The sequence below is a fragment of the Miniopterus natalensis genome, chromosome 4 (assembly GCF_054644295.1).
Source record: "Miniopterus natalensis isolate mMinNat1 chromosome 4, mMinNat1.hap1, whole genome shotgun sequence".
NCBI lineage: Eukaryota > Metazoa > Chordata > Mammalia > Chiroptera > Miniopteridae > Miniopterus > Miniopterus natalensis.
The window spans coordinates 36,735,589-36,750,916 of record NC_142084.1 but is presented as its reverse complement, the minus strand read 5'-3'; the positions used below and the strand labels follow the sequence as shown (position 1 = coordinate 36,750,916).

The window sequence follows — 15,328 nt, the reverse complement described above, 5'->3', positions numbered from 1 at the left end:
TTGGTAAGATAAGGACAAGGGTCAGGAGAGCGAGGAAGTGACAGGCAGCCTGCGCTGATCGGGACACAGTAATGTGAAATACTGGCTTTCCAGAGAGGCCTAGGCCGCAGGGGGGCCAGGAGGGCTCCAGTTTCGTTCCTTATCTGTCTGCCAGGAACCAGAGGGCCCGGGCTACCTTCTGCCTCTCCCTGAGGAATCGGCCAGACAAACTGGTGCTTGAAGTGTGGAAAGGCAAAAGCCACCTCTAGCCCAACTATATAAACGACAGAACCATTTGCAGTTCCATAGAAGCCCATGATAAAGCACTTTTTATGCCAGCAATTTGGTGAACATTGGGTGGGAGTGTGTTCCACTTACATTTCTCTTATATAGTGTCTTCCTCATCAACACACAGCTGATACTGTGCTTCTCACATTTCCTCCGGCGTGAGTGTTATATCAGGATGCTAAGGAGTCTCACTTACAAAACAGTATTTCCCCCTCAATTCAGTCATTCCTGTAGGTGGTTGCTTTAGAAGATGCTTTTTCCCCCCTGAAATACATCTCCAAAGATCAGATTCTTCAAAGAATCAAATCAAAGGGGATTGTTTGAAATTTAGAAAGCAGAACCCCATTTATGTGATTAAATATGGATTATAATCAAGTTGGTGAAATACAGTTTGCTTCTGATTTTCTCCTCAAGAAATGGAGTTTTTCCAGATCCCTAAGGAGGGAGGAGAGGGGAGCACGAGGTTGGCCTCGATACTTCATGACACATGTTCTTAAATCATCTCTCTTCCCAGTATGCCTAACGTGTCTTATTCCACCAGTATTCACCCATGGCGTCAGCTTGTATATTACAATTCTAGAGAACACCAAACATCGTATCACAGTGCTATTAAAGGCCACAAAGTGCTACTTAGGCTAAAAGAAAGAGACTTGAAATCTCTTTTCTTTTATTTATTTATTTTTAAAGCAAGCAAGCAAACAGAGAAGAGGACATTGCAATTTATAGTGTTCCGGAAGGTCAGTGGTTATCAGTGATAGCATCTCAGCCGTGTGCCAGAAGATTCTGACCTCGTGATGTTTACCAATATGAAGATCTTGTACACTTTAAACAGGTTTAACTAATAACTGTAAGGACCCCAAGTAGAGCATAAAAGGGAAATGGACCCCTGTGGGAAATAGATTACAAAATCCTTTAAGGCTATCCAAAATGTGCATCAGCTTCAGGCAGGGAGCAGAGAAAGTGCTCCTGGCACCCCACAGTGAGTTCGTGGGAGGAGGTGGGGTTCTCTCTTGCCATCGACCCTGGCAGATTTAGATTTTCCAGATAGGATGGCATGATGAGTCACTTGTCTTCCTTGATTCCTTTCTAGGAAGGCTACATTACATCTGTTCCATTTTTTGAATACTGACCATTCATTACAGCCCTGTCCTACTCTCAAGATTCATCCTGTCTCTATCTCTGTCTCTTTCTTCTAAGCTTTCAGTTCATACCTGGTGGCTTCTTTGCTACATAGCTCAGTGCTATTGAAAGAAAAGGAGAAAGGAAGGAGGGAAGGAGGGAAGGTGGGAAGGGGGGAAGAGAAAGGGAAGGGGAAAGCTAACCTGAGCAGTTCTGGCCTGCTTCTTAGTAGCTCTGGGATCTTAGGCAGGTCCCTCAATCACTCTGTGCCTCTTTTCCTTATCTAGAATGGAGATAAAATACCTGCTTCTCGTTGTAAGGATCTGATCAAATAATGTGTACAAAATACTTAGGACAATGACTGTCACATAGCAAACATTTCATGAAAAGTAGTTATTATAGTTAAGTTAAAAAATTTCAGGTGAATGTTTCATTGGCACACTTGTAAAACAAAGAAACATTTCATCTACAGGAACTCGGTTATTCGGCAACCTCTGCTACTGATCAGGAGTAAAAACAAGTACATATTGTACAATTAAGGAAGTAAGCAGAAAGAAAAGCCCCTAAATAGCCAAAATAGATCATCAAAATATATGTCCTTTGAACTATGCACTTTCCTCATGGGGTGCATTTCCAGTTCTCATTCAGTTCTTTACTCATGTGATCCTGCATATTTGTATTTTACACATGATTTTTAACAACTGTGATAACTGACTTCTAAGCCTATAGCAGATTAGATAGAGCAGATTAGAAGGGAGAAGGACCCATAGAGGCAGCTACATGGTGGGCAGAAATAAGTAATAACTCAATAGCAAGCAGAAGGAAAATCATTGAAAACAGACAGAAAAGTCTGAGAGCACAGAAATTCAGAGCCGTTTAGTGGATGACACTGGTTCTTAAAAACCTTACCCTGTGTCCAACCTGGAGGGCTTGTTAAAACACACATCGCTTCACTTCGCCCCAAGAGTGTCTGAGCCCACACGTCTAGAGGATTCTGAGTATATGCTGTTCCAAGTTCTCAGGTGATGCTACTGCTCCTGTTCTTGGGGCCACACCTGTGTAGAGAGTGCACCATCAAATGGCATGATGCCTAATTTTCATGATCCACAGATCAAGAAGAAATGTTTTATTTTGTATACTATTCTCTGTTTAAGAAGGCAAAAAGCTTGTGCTCAATTTTAGGAAGATATATTCAAAATAATTCATAGAAAAAGACAACTCGTTGGGTGTGTAAATAGGGAACTTTCAGCTATCAGAAGAGAGAGCTGTCCACAGTGATGTACTGCCCAAGACCCCTGGGTAGCTGAGTGTGCTGGGTGCTGTTCTAGTGGAGATGGGAGGTATCTTTTCCCACCTGGCAATGCTATTTGATTTGGGGGGAAGGATTTGTGTTTGTGTGATTGCTTTGCTTCCTCCCCCTTTTTGGAGGAAGATGTGTTTAGATTGGCACAAATTATTACTGGCCAAGGTTGTATTTTAATAACTGGGTATAAACTTGGTCCTGTTCCTTGAATTGACAAATTGGAACTCTTGCATCATGGGTGACTTTCTAGACAAAAAAATTTCGCAAACATACTTTTTCTGCCATACCAACTGTTTAACTCAACTTAGTTCTCATAAATAGTTGAGCTTGTTTCGGTAACAATGTCAAAACACTGGCTCTGTGGCAGTTGCTTATACAGGCACCGTATTGTCATGCTCTTCTCAGTTCCTTTTGCCAGTTGGTGGTAATTTCTGTAAACTCCAGAAAAAATGTCTAAGGAATAAGTCATGGACTAAGGGTGACTGCCGTGTTCATGAAGACCATTGCCATCCTGAACATCAGATTTTAAAATTTTTCATTAGTTTGGAGGAAGATGTATTTAGATTGGCACAAATTACTACTGGCCAAGGTTGTATTTTAATAACCGGGTATAAACTTGGTCCTGTTCCTTGAATTGACAAATTGGAACTCTTGCATCATGGATAACTTTGGTCATTGTTTCGATTACAGTAGTTCCTCAGAATTCTCTCATACCAGACCTTCTAAGAACAGCATTTTTTTTTGTTTCCTGCTACTCTTAGAGTGCTGGCTTCCTCCTATATCAGAGGAAGTGTGTTTTTCAACTGGAGAGAGAATGCAGTCTTCCATATCCTAGTTAAGGGATTATTTTCATTAGGCAGATCTTGCACTATGATAAATCTCCTTGGTGCATTGAACTGTTTCACTTACTTAGGGATGGTGTTTTCTTTTGAGTCTAATTCTGGTAAAAAAAAAAAAAAAAAAAAAATGATGACTGTTCCCAGGGTGTTCACTGAAAATGAAATATGGCTCCAGGGTTTGGTGGCTGAGGAAGCAGGGAAAAAGGAGAGATGAGTAGAGCTTTGAAAATCCACCGCTGCATGCGGGTGCCACGTAAACACCCACATCAGATGTGGGTGCCTCATTGTCAGTACTGCCGACAGGAAATCCGAGCCACCGTGCCCTCGACGATAACTAGGAATAAAACCAAAGGTTCCCGGGACCACGTTGCTTACATCCCTGCCTGTTCAGCTGAGCGGATTATTCTCTGCTGATGTCTCTGCTGAGCTGCAGCGAGAACCGGAACCCTCTGGCTGAAACCCAGGGGCATGTGCAGTTAGATTTCTGTTTACATGTGATCAGGCTGATCGTGGCATTAATACTGTAATTAGGAACAGGTCAAACCTATTTTGTACATGACAGTACAAAATACTTAGTACCGGTATTTAAATAGATTCTAGAACATTTTCGAACATCAGAATATCATAACAGTGATGTTTTAGGTAGGCAGTGGTTGAATTTCAAATGCTGTGTTATAACATTAATGTAGGATATGAAGTCTGTGAGAGAAATCCATAAAATAAGCAAGACCTGAATTTTCCTTTGAATTCCGCATTTGTTTTTGAAATGTTTTACTGTGACTGGCCATGTCAGCGCTGATCCAATGCCCTGTTCAGAGAAATCTTTATGTCTTGGATATCAGGAAAGGGTATTGGGGTTAAATTAAGGGAAGTTAGCCTGTCTCGGTTGACCATTTTTACTTGGATTTCAGGCTTGTGCTAATGCTGTCTGTGGCTTCCGATGGCTGTACTATCCCTTTTCTTTTTAGCCCTTGCAAATCCCAGCTAGACTCTTGCAGACCATTCTTAACATAAGTAAAAATTGATACTGCTTCACAGATCGCATCACATATCAAAATTTCAGAATCTTTTGAGTTCTCAATATCATAATTATTTTGTTGGAGAAAAATATTTAGGCCCATGTTTTAAATGCTTCTCACGTTCCTATATGAAAAAGATGCATATTTGATTTTGCCATTAAAATGCCATGGAAACCTGACCACTTCTGCAAAACTAACCAATCATTTTATTTATTTTTTTTCCTATTTCTTAGCCTGGTCTTTAACTCTTATAAACATGCTTAATATCACCAAGGTCAGTTTTCACCACAGTCCCCTTTATAAGGGCTGACTCCCTTCAGTGAGGAATATACTAATACAAATTATAAAATTTTACCTACATCAGATTATCTTCTGATTCAGACATGATGATGCCTTTATTGAACATTCATCCATTTCTTTATGCATTTATTTTATCCTTTAAAAACTAATAAGTACTGCCTGGCCAGGCATGGCTCAGCGGTTGAGCATCGACCGAGGATCCAGGAGATCACAGTTCAATTCCCGGTCAGGGCACATGCCCGGGTTGTGGGCTCGATCCCCAGCAGGAGGCGTGCAGGAGGCAGCCCATCAATTACTCTTATCATTTATGTTCCTATTTCTCTCTCTCCCTTCCTCTCTCTGAAATCAATAAAAATATATATAAAATAATAATAGTAATAATATTTAGAATGTCAGAGCATTTCTTTTTACCTTTGACCTAAATCTCTGGTCAGCAAATGTTTCTGAGTACATTCATTAGTAACTATGTGGTATCCCATTTTTAAGAACTTGCCCATCCAGAAGTATGCTATACAGTAGGGGAAAGTGATTTCCTTAAGGGCAAGGAACACTCCTCTGCCACCAGTCATTTCTTCAGAAAGTGTTTACTGAATCCCTACTTTATTCCTGTGATTGTGTTTATTGAATACCTACTGTGTCCCTGTGCTAAGGATATTACAGTGAATAAGAAAAATGTTTTTCTTTCCTTCATCAAGCTTAAAGTCACCCTAAATTTCTCAATTCTATAATGACATCTATTTCTTTGTGGGAAATAATGGGAGTTGTTCTAGAAAACACTGAACTCTGGTTTTGCTCTACATTTAGAATTTCTAGGCAGTAAGTGAAATCACAATGAAAAAAACAGTCTCACCTGAATCGTAGTGTTGCTCCGCACATGCAGGGAACAGATGATATTACGAGCGTTTTACATACAGGGTGCAGCTTCTCTGGAGAAAACAGCCCCAGACTCTTTGTTCATTTCTCTCATACCTATTCTCTTTTTATTTTTCTTCCATTTTTTTTTCTCTAATTGTACTTTGATTTTTAAAAATTCGGTCAGTAATGTGAAGATCCATGTTTAAACCCAGAAGATTAATTCAGAAGAACAAGTTATTTACATGAAAACATTCATTGTATTGCTTTTTAAAGCAGAAAAAAAAAAAAAATTCTTAAAACAAACAAAATGCTCAATATAAGAGGATAGTGAAACAAAAATAATAAGAATACCAGAAAGCGAACATGCTGATGAGCATTATGTTCACACATGGGAACATGAGGTAACATAACTGAGACATGCAGAATACAAATACTATAAACATATGCATTGACAATAATGCCATATATACATAGATATGATCTTCCATTCCATATCTAATATCTATCCATTCATTGACCAAAATCAAGCTGGATAAGGAGAGAATTACATCAAATGTTAGGTGTTTTTTTTTAACAAAGTTACTAGTAATTAAAAAACAAAACCAAAAAACTTGAAGGACTTCCACCAAAAATAAAGCAAGTGCTGAACTGAAAACAAAATTCTGTTTTACTTTTTAAAAGAATCATACTTTTTTTTCCTTCCTGGTCCATTATATATTGATATTTAATTTTAAAAGATCATGGTACCTAATTTCTTAAATGAGTAAAACTTCTCCAGAAATCCACATTTGAGTTTTTGAGAAAGGCAATTTCATAAAGAGAAAATTAGGTAACTCTACATTTATTTGGAGGTTAGGCTTCCATCAGTCTTACCCATGTGGAAACTGGCAGTGAGTTAAAAAAAATAAAAAAACATTATAAATAAAAAATTCTGGAAGGTGGGGGGCGCCCTTCACAATAGACCCAGGAGAGGCATGGGGCCACCCGGAGATCCTCAGCAAGCCATTCATGTATAAAGTAAGAGAGCAGATTAGAAGCCTAGTGAAAGCAAGAAGTGAAGAGAGCAGAAAGTAGGAAAACAGGCAATAAAGAAAGCAAACTTGGAGAGCTGGAAGGTGTGGCAGTTTGGGGTCATTTAATGCATGGTCGGAGCTCTACTGAGTTCCACAGCTGCCCCACCCCAAGAGAACTGAACAGCAGGCTATTATTACTAATAATATTCATAATGATGATCCTGTCATAAACCATCGAGACCATGGTGTTTTCTGTTTAAGGATATATGACTGTAGGTATGTAAAGTTATAGAAAGATTTCCATAAAAATACCTTTTACTTCAGTGACTAAAACTTTAGTATCTGGATAATTGAACTACTCGTAGAAGACTGTATTTCTCTTAAAGCCAGATAAAGAGTAATCTTAGCTATCACTGTAGAATAGTATTTTGCTAACCAAGAGACTGGTCCTTAGATTTCTTCTGTGTTCATGCCAATTAATTGACTGTTTTTGTTGTCTTCCTGTGGTTTCAGGAAAAAATCCCTGTCATATAGTTCCTGGAGTGTGTATAAGTCTTTTGGGGAAAATTTCATTTTGGATTCCTAGGACATGGTTTTTATTGTTTGTGTCTGTTTTTAAGAGAACTTTTTAGTTAAATTTTATTAACAAATAAAGCAAAGTTTCACCATCTCATTCTCTGCTGTTCAAAACTTAAATCACTGCTGCATGGTGTCAAGGTTACAAGACCTCTGAAGTTGAGAAGTCAGGTCAGCGTGGTTTTTCTGTATTATAGCTTGGTTGTTAAGAGCCCTGGATTTAGAGTTAGACTGCTTAGGCTTAAATTCTGGCTCTGTTATTGACTCATCTTATGATGCTGGGTAAGTTACTTAATCTCTGTAATCTTCAGTTTCTACCTCCAAAAAATGGGCCCTATGTAGTAGGCTGTTGGCATAGTCCATTTAAAGTGCTTAGTTTAGTGCCTACGCACAGTAAGTACTCAATAATTATAAGCTGTTATTATTACCCACTGATTTGCTTTCATGGCCAGGAGACTTAGAGCATGATTAAATCTTTTCTTAATGATTCCAGGAGAAAATGAAAAGAAAACTGACATTAGCTGAAGGCGTACTGCGAACCAGACCCCGAAATAGGTGCTTTTTGGAATGTGTGTCGTGACACCCTTAGAAAGTAGCTGGGAAACTGAGGTTGCTCCTGATAATGAACACCAGTTAATTTGCTAAGTGACAGTACTGTGTGGCAGGAACCGTGTGGCATGGAGGCTGTGTAAACACGTCATACGTGCCCAGTGACTTCCGGAGGCTTCAGTGTTAACCCCCAGGCAGGGGTCGCCCTTTCTTTTCTGTCAGTGCCCTCTGCTCTCTGTCCTTACTTCTGAGGCCATGTGCCCCTTTTGCTCGGCTGATTCTTACTCTTTTCTTTTTCTTCCCTCTCCTCCTTCCATGCACTTTTCTTTTTTTGTTCCTTTCCTGTCGCCAGCTCTCCATTTCTAGGCCTTTGAATAAAAAGACACTGAAAGCCAGTCAATGTATTTCTTTCCTTTTTTTTTTTAAACAACAGATTGAACCTTCATTCGGGTGACAGGCATAAGTCCTAGAGTGTGGGAATGCCCCTGTGCCTGGCCCCGGTGGGCAGGCAAAGGGACTTGATGACGGAACTCAGGACATGTACTTTTGGACCTTTGGCTTTCTGTGGTCATGTTTACATGTGGCTGAGTTGTCAGGGGTTATGTTTTTACCTCCAAAGAGGCAGTGGAATATGTGTTTCTAAGCTCCTTTTGAACCTGGGTTTCCCCCAGAATTCTAAAGGTCAAGAGAGCTAGATTCAGGATAAGCAAAATAGAAGTACAGTTGTGATATACATCTTGTCATTCAGACAGCTGATTAGTTAACCCAACGACTTCTTAAAAAAGAATTTAAAAAAAACAAACAAATAAACCAAAACAATAAGGAAACTGTCCCCAGGGAACTGTCTAAATAAGGGACAAAAATTCTCTCTGCTCTGGGATCTTCTTTTCAGATTAGTATTGGTGGTTTATCAAATATATTAAGTCTGCTTAAAACAATTCATATCCTCATGATATACCCAGAGAATTGTAACAAAAAACAAGCAAGTAGAGTTTTTGATGATCTGAGTTGTGAATGTGTCACCCGTTACTTTAAACCACGAAATTTTAACAAATAAATGAGATATTTGGGGGAGGCGAATGGTGTTGATAAGAATAACAAATTCGTGAGTGAGAAGGGCCTTTAGAGGCCATGTGTTCTAACCTAAATAATCTGGGAATTCCTTCTGCAGAATCCCTGACAGATGGTCATACACTTGTGTTTTGAATACTTTTCAGTGTCAGGAGCTGTGTTATTTCAAGAGGCAGCATATTTCATTGTTGGACAGCTCTAAGAGTTAAAAAGTTATACTTTTATACATTAAGACAAACTTTCAGTTTTCACAACTTTCATCCACTGATCCTAGAATATTTATTAAATATACTACAGTTGTATTGTAGCACAGGGTGGCTAAAAAGCTGCCAAATGTTTGTTGAACCTCAGTGGTGCTGCCTTACTGTTTGGTGCTGTGGAGGACACTTCAGGTTCTGAGGTGGCCCGGGCCTGTGGGGAGCTCACAGACAAATGAGGAGACGAGACAAACACATTCTAAACCAGCTGACAGGTGACGATCAGAGAACTGAGGCTTGCCCCGTACTGTCACAGGTAGAGAAGTCCTAAGGGAAGAGCGGAGGAATAGGGAATGAGCCTTGAAATATGAGTATGGCTTTGCCAGGCAGCAACGGTGTGAACAGCAGTGGGCATAGGGTTTCAGGCAAATAATGGAGAGGCCACCATCTCAGGTACGGAGTATAGTAATGGAAGGAAAGTCCAACAGGCTATGGAGGAACTTCAAACTGAAGAAGTCTTTATTTTAATTAATCAGTCATTACTGTTTTCAAATCATAAAAGTAATACATACCTATAATGAAGATGCAGACAATACAGAAATGTCCTAATTAAAAAATGAAAAAACAACTTACCTTTCCGTTCCCCTCCCTATGCCCTAGACCAGACCACAATTTTAAGCACTTTATGTGTAATCTAGGCATCACCAAACTATGGCCCATGAGCAGAAATGGGCCCACCACCTGTTTTTGTTCAGCCCACGGGCTAAGAATGATTTGTACTTATTTAAATGGTTGAAAAGAAATCAAAAGGCTAATATTTCATGAGATATGAAATTCAAATTTTAGTGTCCATAAATAAAGTTTTGAATTTTGTCAATAAAAATTTCGTAGAAGTTCATTTTCTCTCTTGGTACATAAATATCTATATAAGAGCCTCAATTTTGCCTTTTGGCCCCCCGCAATATTTGTTAAGTGGCCCTTTACAGCAAAGATTTTCTGGCCCTGGTGTATTCATTATAAAAAATTGCATAGATATATACACACATACATGTTTATGTTGTTGTGTTTTGTTTATAAAACAGAGATTGTCTGAATGATGCTATGGCAAAGTTCTTTAGAGCTGAAACCATTAAATGAGAGCTACTGATCATTGTGGGTTGAAGCCAGCTGGCCAGAGGGGACAACCAAGGATCAGGGAATGTGGCCCTTGCAACCATCCAGGGGTGAAGTGCTGTGCTCCCAGCCTGGGTTACCTGCCTTCAGGTGGGAGTGGGAGGCAGGTGTGAGACTGACAGAGGAACAGTCTAAGGGGCATGGTGAGTCACTGAAGGAGATGAGGCAGGGAGCAGTCAAAGGAACCCCCATTTCCAGGTTGGAGCTGGGAGAATATTGGAAGGGAGTGTTTGGAGAGGCAAGTGTCGGCCTTGCTGAATTTTGAAGGCTCTATCCAGCTCCTGCCAGGAGCACCAGTCGATGCTGACAGTTCATATTACGTCTGAGGACTATGGAACCCCTCACAGTGCATTTGCATCTCGTGTGATTGATTTAATAAAATCCAACTTTCACATTTTGAATGAGGGAAGTTCTGCATGCCTCTTTTCAGTTACACACAACTCATACGTGACATCCATCCATTAGGTTAATGCTGGATATTTGGACTTCATGGTAAAACAGTATCTCAGGAAGAAATGAATCATGGGGACAGATTTATCACCATTTACCTTCCCTATCAAGGGAACGTTGTAGATTTAAGAATGTTTGCAGGGAAGGAGCCTCTCATTATCTAGAACATGTGGGATTTTTGACAGACACTTGAGGCTGCCATTTCTACGGCCCCTGTCCCATTGAACATACGTCTATACACGGGCCTATGTAATTCATGGCAAAGTCACAGCGCTACACTTTGCACACACAGCACGAGTTTGTGTCCACGTGTGTTCTGCCAGTGCAATTCTGTGAAAAGGAAGAAAGTTTCAGTGTTGTGCTGTTCATTAAACCACATAGCTGGATACCCCATAGTAGCTCCACCTTGTGGATTGTGTCTCGGTGGTGAGCCCAGGCTGCTCCTTTTCTGAGTATCCTCTCAGTGCTCATTTCCGTGTTAACATGCAAGAGAGTTAGGTAGCCACTGTGGGAAATTTAGCCTTTCGTTTGACTCATATTTGAACCATGTCTGGGTTTTTCATAGTTTTTACTCAAGCCTCCTGCATACTGATTTTTTTTCCTTTACCTGTTTTATGGAAGCAGCAGATAAATGAGATCACAAAATAAGAAACTTTAAGAAGAATGTAACTAGCATGATACCACAACTCGGAGACAGTAGCACAAATTAACATGAAGGGATGAGGCGCACAGCCTGGTACCAGCGGCCCGGTGGCCAAGCCACGTGCTTGAAATCAGGGAGCCTGTTTCTTATTTCGGCCCTCCATGGGCTTGCTCCGTGGTGTTACAAGCTGCAAAACTCCTCTGCCTTCCAGTTAGGAAATGAAAATCTCACAATTTAACATCCAGCTATTCCAAGCGGGATGCTTGGGAATAAAAAGCGAAATATTTGCAAAGCACTTTGAGCGTTCTCAATGAAGAGTGGCGTTTGAATTTTCAGTATCACTAGTGTTCTGTTCAGTGTGTACCTATCTAGGTGAAGACTCATTAGATATTTTTTGCCAAAAATGAATCAGGCTGCACCTCCCAACCCATTACTTTTATAACTATCCAGACTTCCTTCTCCTGTAATATGGTTTTAAATGTAGTGCCTGTTAGTGGGGGGAGATCATGGGTTCTGCAAGTGACACTGCTTCTTATCCTTAATGGAGAAAAGAGTAACAGACTTACTGATATTTTTTGTCATTAACATATAGGCATTTTCTCTATGCTTTCAGAAAAGTAAAGCTTGGACTTTCATAATTAAATGGGTTTTTTCTTCCTCAGTGGGAGGGAATTTCTGGGATCTGGCTACACACACAGAGTAAAACAAATATGGATTCATTAACATGCTATTATAAAAACAGTGGAGTTCCTAAACACTCTACTGTAGGAGTGCTCCACTATCCCATTTTCCTCTGTAGAGGAAAATTCAGTGGATACTGGATAAAAGCTTTATTTTTCCCCAGGATAATTTAATCAGCTGTCAAAGAGGATTGTTAATAAAGTGATTTCACCTTAGTAGTGATTCTGAAGGAGGTGTGGGCTCTTATCCAACCATGTTTTCCCACCCCAGTGACTTGTGTATAATCACTGCTAGAGCCAAATCTCTTTGGAGGGCTGAAGACCACTGACCTCTTCGGAGGTCCTGAGTGACAGGTTCTGAGGCCAGCCAAGGAGTGAGCTCACAGTAGTGAGAACTGTGTTCAATGGAACCCACATCAGTGGAGCAAATGGCTGCTTTTAAGAACCCGGTAGGTGATACCAGGTTGTACAGCTGTGCCCCGAGCAGTAGGTGTCACTGTAGTCAGTGGCTTTTACTGCTTGGAGCCTAAGGGGTTAATTGGGTCTGGTGTATTTGGGCTGATGGAGGTCCATCTGTGCCCCCCCAGAGTGTTGTCTTTGTCTCTAGGGCCCCAGTTGATGCTATGAGAGGCCCCAGTCCATACTGAAAGGTACCATTTTTCTGTAGGAAGGGAAGAAAGATACTTTCCCATCTATATTTTAGAGACTAAGGCTAGGCTGTCTGATGGGGAGGGTTGAGTTGGGGTAGATAACCCTTCTAAAGTTTGCTGGGGACCTAGGACAGAAGGGAAGGGAAATTCTATGTAGAGATATGGAAGAACAGGGAATAGCAGAATACATTTCCTTGTTGTCACTGGCCCTGAGCCCTGTTACATTCGGGCACTATGAGCTTTCAGAACTTCTATCAGCATCCTTCTCAGAAATTTCCCTTTACCACGAAAGAGGCAAAGAAAAAAAAAAACCATCTCTTTCTAGCAGAGATGTACTTTTGCCACTTTCTACTCCAGAAAGGCTAAAATGGAATTTAGGGTTTAGAAATAATTACTGTGTTGACTAATTAAAAAAACATTTTTAAAAATCAACAACCTGTGATTCCATAGCCAATGGCTTTATCAAGTACACACCATTGTACTTCTTGTCTAGTAACACCCTGGTGTGAAAAGAAAAAAGAAAATCTAGGAAACTCGCTGTAGAGTTTTAGATTCATCTTCTCTCTTCCTTTTAGCCTAGGTAACCCCTCTCTCTCCCCACCCATCACCTAGTGAAGTTCGTCTATAAAAAAATACATGAGCCCAGCCGGGGGTGCCTCAGCGGTTGAGCATCAACCTAGGATCCAGGCGATCAGGGTTCCATTCCCTGTCAGGGCACATGCCCAGGTTGTGGGCTGCAGCAGATCAATGGTTCTCTCATCATTGATGTTTCTCTCTCTCTCTCTCTCCCTCTCCCTTCCTCTCTGAAATCAATAAAGATATATTAAAAAAAAAAATACATGAAGACATTATATATGTGGTTGATACCTCGAGACTCATTAAAAATACCTCCCGCCCGGTCTCTGCTGTTCCCCGTGGCCTGCCTGTTGGTGGCCGTGAGCTCCCCGGTTGATCCCTGCTCTTTACGGTGCCATGTGTCAAGCTCGGGGGGGGGGGGGGGGGGGGGGGGCCTCCCTCCCCCTCCCGTCACCCTGACCGAGTGGCTCCCTTTTAAACCCCCGCACCCTCGCCGGGCCAGGTGGCGTCGCTTCCTGCCTCTCCCGCTCGCTGTTGCTAAGTGAGAGGCGCGGGATCACACATAAAGCTGAACCAATAGCATCCTGACCCCCACGGGCTGGTAAAAGCTGAAGAAAGAGACTCCCACAGGGTTGTCTGCGGCTGACGGGCCCTCCCCCCTCCCTCTCCCCTCCCACCTTTTCTTTTCCAACAGGAAGGGGCGGCGGTGAGAGAGTCGGTAGGAGGAAGAGGGAAGAAAGAGAATGGGGGAGGTGAATCCTCCTATGCCTTGCTGTACTTGAGATAAATGCCATTTTTTTTTTCTTTCTTTGTGAAGAAAAGGAACAGTCGCTTCTCTTGAGCAACCACGGACCGGCGATGCGCTTCTTTCTGCCCCCAAACTGCCTGTGTTGTCACAGCTCAAACTCTGAATAAGACGTCTGCGCCCTGCATCTGCTCGCTCTGTGCGCTCGCGCCCCCCTCCCCTCCATAGCTATGAATCTTTTCATCTTTTAATCCCCGGGTTTGCCGATTTGGGCACCCCTGTTCTGTCTTCCTCTTCACGTCTCCTCTGGCCTGTCTCCCAGTGTTATGCTCCCATTCCAGAATGCGTGTTCTTACATGTAGAAATTAGCCAGGGGTATTTTACCTACGGCCCTGCGGATGCACTCATCAGATCATCCTAGGGAATGGGGCAAGAGAGGAGGAATATTTATAAAGGCCGTTAAAAAAAAAAATCACCTGTTCAGAATGTCAGTCTTTGGCAAGGTCTCTACAAGCACAGAGTGCAAGGAAGGGCTGATCTTAACTGGAAAACTGCCAGTGTAGACAGCCAGTGGTACAGTCGAGATTATACACAGGAAGTGACCTTTCTCCTATAATTACCTGGATATTTTGGGCAACATCAGACCCAAGTTACCTAGGTAATTATGGCTTTGTAGATCTGACCTTAGAACAAAACAGATTCCAGTGAAGTTTTCCATGGAAAATGTTCGCCGTCTTTGGTGATGAAAGCAGAGAAGGCAACCACATGAAGTCCAGTTACAGGCAGGCTTTTCTTCGGTTCTATGCCCAGTAGGTTCCCAATAAACGTCTCCTAAACTTTTGGAGATGGCTTATTATTTGATTGCTCATGTGCCTTTCGAAAAAATAACCCGTGTTTATTTCTCAGTTCCGAGTATCACAATTTTCTGTAACCTATTCCTGCGTCTCTTGTGTTTTGGTGGGATACCAGAAGGACAGTGTTCATGGTTAAACTGCCTATTTCCCTCAAGAAATGTTCCTTTCATACTTGAAATACTATCCTTCCATTGGACCAGAAATCCAGTCTGCTTACTCAGTATCACATGGAAAAGGGACCATTTTCTCTCATGCCACCTCCTTCTTGCGGTCTTTACACTTTTTTTTTTTTTTTTTTGTGAACCAAAACTAAAATGTCTTCATGAAGGGAAGCCTGCGGTATCAGATTAACCAAAAGGGAATTACCAGCGAAAAACCTTACCAAATGCTGAGTAACTGCAATGTTTTTTTGTTTAAGAGCCTGTCTTTTTCTTACTATTGTGAAGTAA

General features: G+C 41.3%; 1 protein-coding gene across 1 annotated transcript in view; it reads left to right on the top strand.

Annotated features, from left to right (window-relative positions):
* The window catches only part of MAML3 (mastermind like transcriptional coactivator 3), a 376,327-nt gene that overhangs the window by 78,080 nt on the left and 282,919 nt on the right, over nucleotides 1-15,328 (top strand). The gene's annotated exons all lie outside the window — the stretch shown is intronic.